At 48.0% G+C, this 10,780-nt stretch overlaps 1 long non-coding RNA gene across 1 annotated transcript in view; it reads left to right on the forward strand.

The window, feature by feature from the left end:
• LOC144616577 (uncharacterized) overlaps nt 1-9,403 on the forward strand; it is an 86,144-nt gene extending 76,741 nt beyond the window's left edge. Inside the window, exon 3 of the long non-coding RNA XR_013555932.2 lies at nt 9,126-9,403. This is a non-coding gene — a long non-coding RNA (uncharacterized LOC144616577). The remainder of the gene's footprint in view (nt 1-9,125) is intronic.
• The last annotated feature ends 1,377 nt before the right edge of the window (nt 9,404-10,780 follow it).

The raw sequence follows: 10,780 nt of genomic DNA on the forward strand, positions 1-10,780 counted from the left end.
GCTAGTTATGGTATGCCACCAAGACTTATAGGTGCCCTGTTTCATGGCAGCCGAGGTCTACAGTGCTTCTTCAGTAAAGCTCTCTGCACTTCACAAAACCTTTCACCTGCCCTGTCATTCACCGGTCCCTTCCTCAGCATCTCTCTTCCTGACTCCCTGGGGGCATTGCTCCCCTGTCATAGACTCAGCCCCTAGCTCCAGGACTTGATCTGGAGCAAGAGGGTTTGAGGTGGCTCTCACCCCACTTCCCATTATCCAGGTCTCCTCACTTTAGAGGCAAACCCAGCATGATGTGGCACTCAGATTTATACCTGCTGTTTCTGGCTTATACCTGAGGCCTAGGCCCAGGCAGGTGCCCTTCTGTTCTAATTGGGGTGAATTGAATAATCCATTCAACACATTTTATTGACCTGCTACTGTATGCTAGTTCATTAAAAGCAAACTCTTATTGGGGCACCTTGGTGGGTCAGTTGGTTGAGTGCCTGACTTCAGCTCAGGTCATGATCTCACCGCTCGTGAGTTCAAGCCCTGCGTCAGGCTCTGTGCTGACAGCTCAAAGCCTGGAGCCTGCTTCAGATTCTGTGACTCTGTCTCTCTCTGCCCCTCCCCTGCTCTCTCTCTCTCTCTCTCTCTCAAAAATAAATAAACATTAAAAAATTAGCAAACATTTATTTATTTATTTATTTATTTATTTATTTATTTATTTATTTATAAAGAGAATAGCTGTTTGTTTTCATGCGATGTCTGACACGTAGTTGGTGAATCACTGATGGCAAACACATTGCCATTCTAGAAAATATTGTAGTGAATATATTTGCCTATAAATCTTGGTTTCCCAATTGACAATAAATTTCATGTTAAAAAAAAAAACAACCTAGTTTGTCTAAAAAAAAATCTTGGTTTCCATGAAAAGAATCCTTATTTTTTTTTATTTTTTTAAACAGAGAGAGAGCAAGTGGGAGAGGGGCAGAGAGAGGAGAGAATCTTTTTTTTAATTAAAAAATTTTTGTTTGTTTGTTTTTGAGATAGAGCACAAGTGGGAGAGGGGCAGAGAGAGAGGGAGACACAGAATTGAAAGCAGGCTCCAGGCTCTGAGCTGTCAGCACAGAGCCCGAGGCAGGGCTTGAACTCGTGAACTGCTAGATCATGACCTGAACCAAAGTTGGACGCTTAACCGACTGAGCCACCCAGGCGTCCCAAAGGAGAGAGAGAATCTTAAGCAAGCTCCGTGCCTAATGCAGAGCCCGATGCAGGGCTTGATATCATGACCCTGAGATCATGACCTGAGCTAAAATCAAAACGGACTGAGCTACCCATGTGCCCCTTAAATCCTTATATTTTTTAATTGCAACTGTAATGCATGCTTGTTTTAACAAATTAAAATATCAAATTACATTTAAATGTTAAAGTAATTAATAGGAGCTTGGTTTTTGTATCTCCTAGAGGACTGTCTGGTGGGTAAAATGGGGCTCAGCTATGCCTCAGTGTTGTGTTTTGTGTTAGGACTGGGCCTGGCCCAGGGTAAACTCCTGGCAAATGGTAACTTCTGTGGTCATTACCGTCCCCATCAACGTCTGGACGCTCAGTCTTTGCTCTTCTCTGCCAGCGGGATGCTGTTGAGGCCCTGCCAAGCAGCTCTTTCTGCTGCATCCTCCTGGGTCCACCCTTTGTGCCACGCCTGTGACTGCCAGTGAGCAAGGTGGCTGGCGTTTCCCACTTGCCAGCTTCTCCTGGAGGCAGAAGTGGTGGTCGGGGGGAAGCGATCCTGCAGACTCCCTCAGCGTCTGCCATTGCGTGGCCTGTATTGCTGATTGCTCCCCAGGGATGGAGATTCCTCCCTGAAGCCTCCTGCCCTCCTCCTTCTCCTCCTCCCATGCATGCAGTCGCTCTCCAGGGCCTTGCGGGTCCCAGCCCTCCCCTCCCTCGCAGAGTCTCATGGGACTGTCCTTTCTCCTCATCGTGGCTGCCGCTAGCCAAGGTCAGGTTGGCAGAACTCCTGCCAGGAATATGGAAACGGCTCCCAACTGCTCTCCCATCCTCTAGCTTCTACCTACATCGCCTGATTAATTCATCAGAGCCTGATGAATTAAAGTGCATTTCCGACCCTGTCTCCTGATGCTCATAGCCCTTCCACGGCTCCCCATTGCCTTACTGAATCATTCACAATTGCTTTAAGGCTCACGAGGATCTAACCCTTGCTAGTTTTCAGCCCTTCTCTGTGGCCTGCTCCTCACGGACCCTGTACCAGCCAATCTGGCCAACTCCTTGAATGTGTCCTTCACTCTCCACCTTCTGGGTCCTGCTCATGCTCTCTCCTATCCCCATCCCCACATGTCCATCCTGCCTGTTTCCAAGAATGCCCCGTCTCCACAAACGCTTTTCTGATTTCTTCAACTAGAATTGATTTCACTAGGCTCTGAGTGCCATAGCACCCTCACTCTGGAAGGATTTCTCCGCCTCTGTTCTATTGAGATTTGGGGGCCGAATGAGTCCTTGTTGTGGGGGCTGTCCTGCTCACTGTAGAAAGTTGAGCAGCATCCCGGGCTTTTACCCACTAGATGGCCAGTAGTGCCTCCCCACCGGGCTGTGGCAACCAAAAATGTCCCCAGACCTGGCCCAAAGTCCACTGGAGGGGGAGGGCGGAGTGAATCCCCTGCCAGAGAGAACCCCTGCCCTAGATAGAGAAACATTTTTGCAACAAATCTCCAGGCCACTCGGTCATGTACAGCTTGTGTCTTGCCTCGGATGATGCTGTGGAATCGTGCCAGGCCCTTTTGAGCCTCTAGCTTTTGTTCACGCTCTTTTCCTGGGAATACCTTTTCCCCTCTCTCCTTCCTCTGCCGATTTCCTCCTCAGCCTTCAAAGCCTGGATGACAGGCCACCTCTTCCAGTAACCCATTCCAGCCTGCACTCTGCCTTCCCAGGGCAGAACGGATGGCTCTGTTCCCTGAGTTCCAGCAGCACTTTGCACAGACCTTGATCATGGCCCTCACAGGCCGTGCGCCGTGTTCTAGAAAAAGTAGTTTAAGTATTTATCTCCCCAGGTAGCAAGTGAGTTGTGATGGGGCAGGGAGCTCAGCCGGGGCAGGCCCCCCAAGGTGTGCCAGAGCCCTGCATAGGTAGGTCACTGCAGCACAGGGCCATGCCCATCTAGGAACAACAGTGCCTGAGTTCAAGTCCTCACTTTGGTACTTACTAGTCGTGTGAATTGGGGTGATTTATGAAGGTTCTCTGGAGCCTTAATTTCCCTCTCTGTAAAACTGCCTTAATAAGAATATCTATGTTATGGGGTTGTTCCAAGGAGTTAGCAAAGTAACAAATGTAGAATGCTCTCCTGGTACCTGGCATATAGTAAGTGCTCAGTAAACATAGTAATTAGTGAAGAATGAAGGAATGATTGAATGCACGATGAACCAAGCTGCACGGGGTGTGGATTGCACTGGCTGGAACGACCTCAGGAGCATGGGTATTGCCTCCATGAACAGAGCCTCTGTGACCAACACTCCCCCCCCGCCCCTCCTTCCAGCCATCCTCACTCTGCCCTCCCCAGCCTGGCAGCTTGGGCAGTGAGCATAGTCTGGTCAGAGAGAGAGGGCTGTGGGCTCACTTCCCCGTGAGGTAGCCCGGCTGGGCGGAACAATGACAGACATTAAAAACCTATTTTCTCACTGGGCATAAGTAATTGGCAAAAAAGCTCTAAATCCATAGCTGTCAGGTGAAGTCATTTCCGAGAGAAAGGGATGGAGGGAGAGAGCTGGAGGGGGAGCTCTGGGCAGGAGCCAGAGGGAGGGAGCGAAATGCAAAACAAGGCACTGGAGAGGCCAGAACAGAAAATCTTCTCCTTCCTTCTCCCAGGCCAGACCAGTTCTCCCGTTATCAACCCTCCCTCATTTATTTTTCTTCTCTGGAAAAAGAGATTCCTAAGGTGGTAAGAGGACGAAAGCCAGCCCTGGAATTATTTAATGAGCCAGAATGAATTGCATTTGAAATCATTTAAATGGGATCTGGGAGCATTTAACTGCAGCTTGGGATCTTAACCAGAGTGAGAAAGGATCTTTGTGCTAATTGCTGGCAATGATATTCCTGCAGAGAGGGAGAGATAGCAGCGAGCAATTAGCAGCCGAGGGGTAATTTCAGAGTCTGGGCTGCTCCGTGGGAGTGAGCACCTTGACGTTGTTGCCTGGAGAGCGCAGTCCCCCAGCAGAGGGCAGGAGAGGCCCGGGACCCTGGATGGGGAGAGGAAGGGAAGGGCTACTCGCAGGGAGAGGGAGGGGACCGGGATGTGTCCTGTAAGGGACCAGAGGTCCCGCATCTGCCCTCTGAGGGACAGGCAAGGAGGCGGGATCTCCGGAAGGGAGATAAAATGAAGCTGTCGCTTTCCAGTGGTTCCCGGCCACACCTTCCAGAGCACCACCTTTGGGAAGGCAGTGAACTTTGCTTGGATTCCGGGCGAGGGAACAGAGACAACCCCATTTCAGTTCTTTCTCTTCCATCCCACACACCTACTTAGAGATCGCCCTGTCGGTTGCACTGATTTTGTCACGGAGTGTAGGATCCTATTTGTTAGCTTTGTGATGGATAAGTCACCCTGGGAAGATGATATGAGCCCCCTCTTCTACAGACGAGAAAGGCTGTTGAGGCTTTTGACTGTGACTTAGTTGAGGACACATAGTTGATGAGACAAAGGGGGTGTGTTGATAAGACCCGGGGGTGTGTGTCCTGAACATCTGCCAGATAGAGGTCATTGTTAGGGTATTAAGACAGATATGAATGCCATTGTCCCTGTCCTCCAGGATGAGTCTATGAAGCCCATACTCTAGAATCATTAATAATTGTGAAAGATTTAAAATGCTAACTTCCATATGGAAGATACAAACGAAAGCCACAATGGCTTTCTGAATGGCCGACCAGCAAAGGTGTCACCTTGGAGGATTTGGGCGTGTAGAGGTCTGGAGGAAGAGACTGTCAAGAGAGGGTATTATGTGAGCAAAGACAGGAACGTGGGAAAGCACGGGATGTGTCCGGGAGACATGGGGCCTTTCTGTATGTCTGGAGAGGAAGCTGGGTTGGGGGAAGAGTTGGGGTCAGATAATGGAGAGTTTTGTTTGCTGGGTCAATTTGCAGGTAGTGGGGAGCCACGGATGGTTTCTGAGCTGGGGAGTAGCTGCAATCGAGTAATCTGGCAGCAGAGTGGGGGAAGATTTGAAGTGGAAAGGCAAAGACTGCTGGAGCCAGCCACAGATGGTTATAGTAGCCCATAGAAGAGGCAGTAGGAGTCTGCAATGGGGCAGTGGTGTAGGATGTAGAGGGCACCCCCGGCCCCATCCACTGCTTTGTCTCCAGCACCACCACACTGGCTGTCACGGGTGTGCTCTGAGGTCCTCAGCGTGGGTTGGAAACACGGATGGTGGGCAACATGTGTCTAAAATTTGGAGCACAAGGCTGGTGTAGCCAGGAGGTCATCTGGTCACTTGTACTAGTCCTTGCTCTTGGCAGATGATAGCCTAAGCCACCCAAGACCATGGTCGCTTAGCGTGTTTATGGCTCCACAATCTCTCTTCCCCGCAGAGGTCTGCGTTTAATCATCCTGACAGTTTAGCAATCCTATGCTAGAGCTTCCTCAGCTTTGAGCATGAGAATTTTCCAACGCTGAGCTGTTGGCGGAGGGAAAGTGCTGATTCCCAGATGTGGTTGTGGCTCATCCCTGCAGTTGGGCAAACAGAGAAGGCCTGACGGGAGTGTGGGAACAGGGAGCTAGACCTCGTGGCCTTTGCGTTTCTTTCCTGACTCCTAAATTTCCCTCATTGTGCCACATATTCCTTTCTTTCTATCTTCTGTGCTGCCTCCTCCAGGAAGCCACTCACTCCCCACAGCCACCTTGTGCCTCTCTAATGACCTGCGTCCTGAGAGAGTTGCCTGCGGAGAGATTTGTGTCTGCTTTGAGGGCAGGGCCCATGTCTTGTACATGTTCCTTGGTTAAGACCAGCAGAAGGCATGATAGAGAGAAATTTTGTATTAATACTTTGTTATTCTGCTACTATAACTAATGCTAATAATAATCGTAATTAAAGCTACTACTGCACTGATCATATGGTGAGCCTCTCAAGACATTACTTTTAATTCTCAAACAAACCTGCAAGGTTGGGATCATTATTACCATTTTGAAATGAAGGAAATGACACTCAGACCAAGTCACTTGACCTCTGTCCTACAGCGAGGCTGGGGATTTGCTCCTGGGCTGGCCAGCTCTGAAGTCCCCCTACCCCCTTGGTAGAATTAGATTATCATGATCATGCTTCCAAATATCTCATGGTTGGCTAGAATAATCAGAGAAAACCATATTGAATGTGCTGAGCTTGGGCTATTACCCATCTGAAGGTCCATCTAAGGGTTTAGCCCCTGAAGGGAGGTTGCTTGTTGTTCTAGATCCTCTTACCGTGCAACTTTCTACAGCTCTCGGCCACCAGGCAGAATGTTAGGGGCTGGAGGTTCTGCCCTTAGACTTTCTAACTCTCAGCTGAGGTGGCTGAGAAAATTCTACTGCTCTGGGGTCTTCCAGCCCGTAGGTGGAGCTGTTGGACCCTGGGAAGTCCCATGTTGTAGACGGAAGGAGGGAGCTAGGCGGTCTGTCCCTGCTCAGCTCTGTAAAAGGGGAGGCTTATTTGTAACTGGAAATTGTTGCCTCCTGACTCCCTTTACCCATTCGTCTCCCTCTCACCTCAGCAACCACCATTCCGTTAGCTGTATCTCCTTTTGTTTTGTTTGTTTTATTCTAAAGATTCCACCTGTAAGTCAAATCATACAGTACTCATCTTTCTGTGATTGACTTATTTCACTTATCACAATACCATCTAGGTCCATTGTTGTCGCAAATGACAAGATTCCAAGTCATGGGGAAGTAATGTACAGCATGGGGACTATAGTCATATCACTATAACATACTGATAACAGTATCGTAGTGTGTATTTGAAAGTCACCAAGAGAGTGAATCTTAAACATTCTTATCACAAGCAAAAAAAATGTGTAACTTCGTATGATGGCAGATAGTAAGGGGCCTATTTTGGTGATCACTCCGCAGTGTATACAAATATGGAATCGTTGTCGGTACACCTGAAACTAATGTAATGTTATATGTCGGTTATACCTCCAAAAAATGTTTATGAAAATAGTGTTAAAAGGGGAGAGAGGAGGGGCGCCTGGGTGGCTCAGTCGGTTGGGCTGCCGACTTCGGCTCAGGTCACGATCTCACGATCTCACGATCCATGAGTTCGAGCCCCGCGTCGGGCTCTGTGCTGACAGCTCGGAGCCTGGGGCCTGTTTCGGATTCTGTGTCTCCCTCTCTCTCTGCCCCTCCCCTGTTCATGCTCTGTCTCTCTCTGTCTCAAAAATAAATAAATGTTAAAAAAAATTAAAAAAAAAATAAAAGGGGAGAGGGGAGGCACAGCGTTGTTTGCAAGAATGTGCCCTAGAAACAACCTAAATGGCCACCAAGATAGGCCTGGTTAAATAAATGATGGTACACCCACATAATGGAGTGCCATGTAGCCGTTAAAAATTACGACATAGATTTATGTTGATTGATATAGAAAGATACCTCACAATATACTTTGTTGAGGGAAAAGCTTGCCTCAGGACATTTGATATATATAGCATTATCCCCAAGATACAAAATTATGAAAGAGACACAGAGATGGAGAGTAAGCGGGATGTTCACCAAAACGATTAGCAGTGTAAATCTTTTTAGGTGGCAAGATTTCAAATAATTTTTTCTTTTCTTCCCCCACTTTAACCTTACCTGTAACATGGAAATTTTTGAAAGTAACAATCATGCACTATCTTTGCAGTGGGAAAAATAAGGTCGTTTTCTAGTTGAAAGTTTTGGGAAATGTGTACACTAGCCCAAATCGAAGGCGTCACTGACTGTTGCTGAACACAGCCCTCTTCGGAGCGCAGCCATCTCTGATGTCTCATCCCTGTGTTGGTGACTAGTAACTCCCTCGCGGGAGAGTGGGGGAGATATTTGTCAGCAGTGTTAGGGACACAAAGAGCTTTGAGGAGGCCTTTTCTGGGGCAGTTCCAGGACCCTCTCCCAAGCTCAGAGCTGGCCAGAGGTCCCAGGACTCCGCGGCCCCGCCCCGTCACAGCTAGCCCCTCCCCCTCCGCTCCCCACCCCCACGATCCGCTCCCATGTCTTCCCCTACCCCGGGTGTCTCCAGCAGCTTTCATCTCCGCAAATTCTATTCAGCAGAGAGCCCCTGAACTTTCTAATTGAGATCAGAGATAAATATAGTGGGGAAGGAGGGAGAGGGAGAGGGAGGAGGCCTAGTTTTAATTTGCAGCATTTCCCATTAATAACAACTTCTAATTAAAAAGTCTCCATCTCCCTGCCTAAGTCCAAGAGAAAAGCCTCCTCAGGTCTGTCTGGCTGGAACCTTTGTGCCAACGAGTTTGGAGTACGGATTTCTGTACCAGCTGAGCCCTCTCTGCCAGAAGCCATAATTAAACCAGGGAAAGAAAAGAAAAGAAAAGAAAAGAAAGAGAAAAGAAAAGGGGAGGGGAGGGAAGGGAAAAAGGAAAGAAAGAAAGAGAAAAAGAAAGAAAGGAAAGAAAGAAAGAAAGAAAGAAAGAAAGAAAGAAAGAAAAGATGTCATCTAAGACCATAGGGATCTTCCCTCACTGCAGTGCTAGAAGGTGGCCACACACCTTCCTTGGACAGCCATGCCGGCTGGGCCATTCCTCTTAGAGAAGGTGGCCAGGCCAGATGAGCAAGGAGGCAGAGGTCGAGGTGGGTGGGGAGATTCCCAAGTTGCAGGAGCTAAGTGTCAGACACAGGAGGGCAGAAGCAGTGAGCTCTTAGAGAGAGCTCTCTCTGCCTCCATCCAGGAAATGTCTACTCATCTTCTCACCTTCTCTTCACTCCAGATTTCCTCTGCAGAGGCTCTATCCTCTTGTGGTTTGTGTGTGTGTGTGTGTGTGTGTGCATGTGTGCGTGTGCATGTGTATGTTTGTGTAGAGGGCGTGCTCGTGCTGCTGATGGAGGAGTGATAGGTGTTAATAATCTAAGATAGTAGGATGTGCCATTTAGCATTGATCTAAATATAAATACAAGTGTATTTTTTCTCCAGAAACATTTTCATGCCTTTGCAACTAGCTGAACTGAAGTAGACACTCATTGAACAGCTGTGAACAAATGAAGGGCTGAATGAACCAGAAGATCCTCCCTGAACTTCCATTCTCATAGCCTACTGGTTATTCAGCGCCCCCACTTGGCTGTGTAATCGGCATCCCACACTGAGTGTGCCCAAACTTGACTCCCAGTTGTCCCCTCCAGACCTGACCCTGGACAACCTTCTCCCATCTCCATTAAAGACAGCTCAATCCTTCCTGTCACTCAGGGCAGAAATCTTGGTGGCATCCTCGACTCCCCTCTTCCTCTCACATGCCACATTCTTTATCCATGAGGAATTCTTGGTGGCATCCTTTATCCATAAGGAGTTCTCCAAAACATATCTGGTCACTTCTCCCCACATCCACCCCGGTCCACGCCATCATGATCTGTTTCCTGTGGCATTTCAGTAGGTTCCTGACTGCCCCCATTTGCTTCTACTCTTGTCCCCAAAGTCCACTGTAAACCAGCAGCTGGAGGGAGCCATTTAAAGCATAAGTCACAGGCAGGTGGGTGGCTTAGTCGGTTAAGTGTCTGACTCTTGGTTTCAGCTCAGGTCATGATCTCATGGTTCCTGAGTTCGAGCCCCAAGTCAGGCTCTGTGCTGGTGGTGTGGACCCTGTTTGGGATTCTCTCTCTGTCTCTCTCTCTCTCTCTCTCTCTCTCTCTCTCTTTCTCTCTGCCCCTCCCCTGCTCATGCTCTCTGTCTCTCAAAATAAACTAATAAAAAAATTTTTTTAAATAAAAAATAAAGCATGAGTCAGGATGAATGGATAAAGAAGATACAATGGAATATTACTCAGCAAAAAAAAGGAATGAAATCTTGCCATTTGTACTGATGTGGATGGAGCTAGAGTATATTATGCTAAGCGGAATGAGTCAGTCAGAGGAAGACAAATACTGTATGATTTCACTCATATGTAGACTTTAAGAAACAAGATGAACATATGGGAAATGGGGGAGAAGAGAAGAAAGAGAAACAAACCACGAGAGATTCTTAACGATAGAGAGTCAACTGAGGGTTGATGGAGGGAGGTGGGTGGGGGATGGGCTAGATGCATGATGGGCATTAAGGAGGGCACTCGTGATGAACACTGGGTGTCATATGTAAGTGATGAGTCATTGAATTCTCCTCCTGAAGCCAATATCGCACTGTATGTTAACTAACTAGAATTTAAATAAAAATTTGAAAAAAAATAAAGCATAAGTCAGATGCCATCCCCGCTTTGCTCAGATCCCTTCAGTGGCTTATCGTCTGACCTTTCAAACTACAGCCTGAAAACCTTACTGAAGCCTCAAGCCCTAGAGGGTCTGGCCCCTTCTTACCTCTCTCACTGTCCCAGTCCGTTCAGGCTGCGATAACAAAATATCATAGACTATGTGGCTAATAAACAACAGAAATTTTTTTTCTCACAGTTCTGGAGCCTGGGAACTCCAAAATCAAGGGGCTGGCAGGTTCAGTGTCTGGCGAGGCCCCACTTCCTGGTTCATAGATGGCCGTCTTCTCACTGCATCCTTGTTTGGTGGGAAGGGGTGAAGGACCTCTCTGAGATCTCTTATCAAGACACTAATCCCATTCATGAGGGCTCCCCTCATAACCTGATCATCTTCTGA

The sequence above is a fragment of the Panthera onca genome, chromosome B3 (assembly GCF_046562875.1).
Source record: "Panthera onca isolate mPanOnc1 chromosome B3, mPanOnc1 haplotype 2, whole genome shotgun sequence".
NCBI classification, from domain to species: domain Eukaryota; kingdom Metazoa; phylum Chordata; class Mammalia; order Carnivora; family Felidae; genus Panthera; species Panthera onca.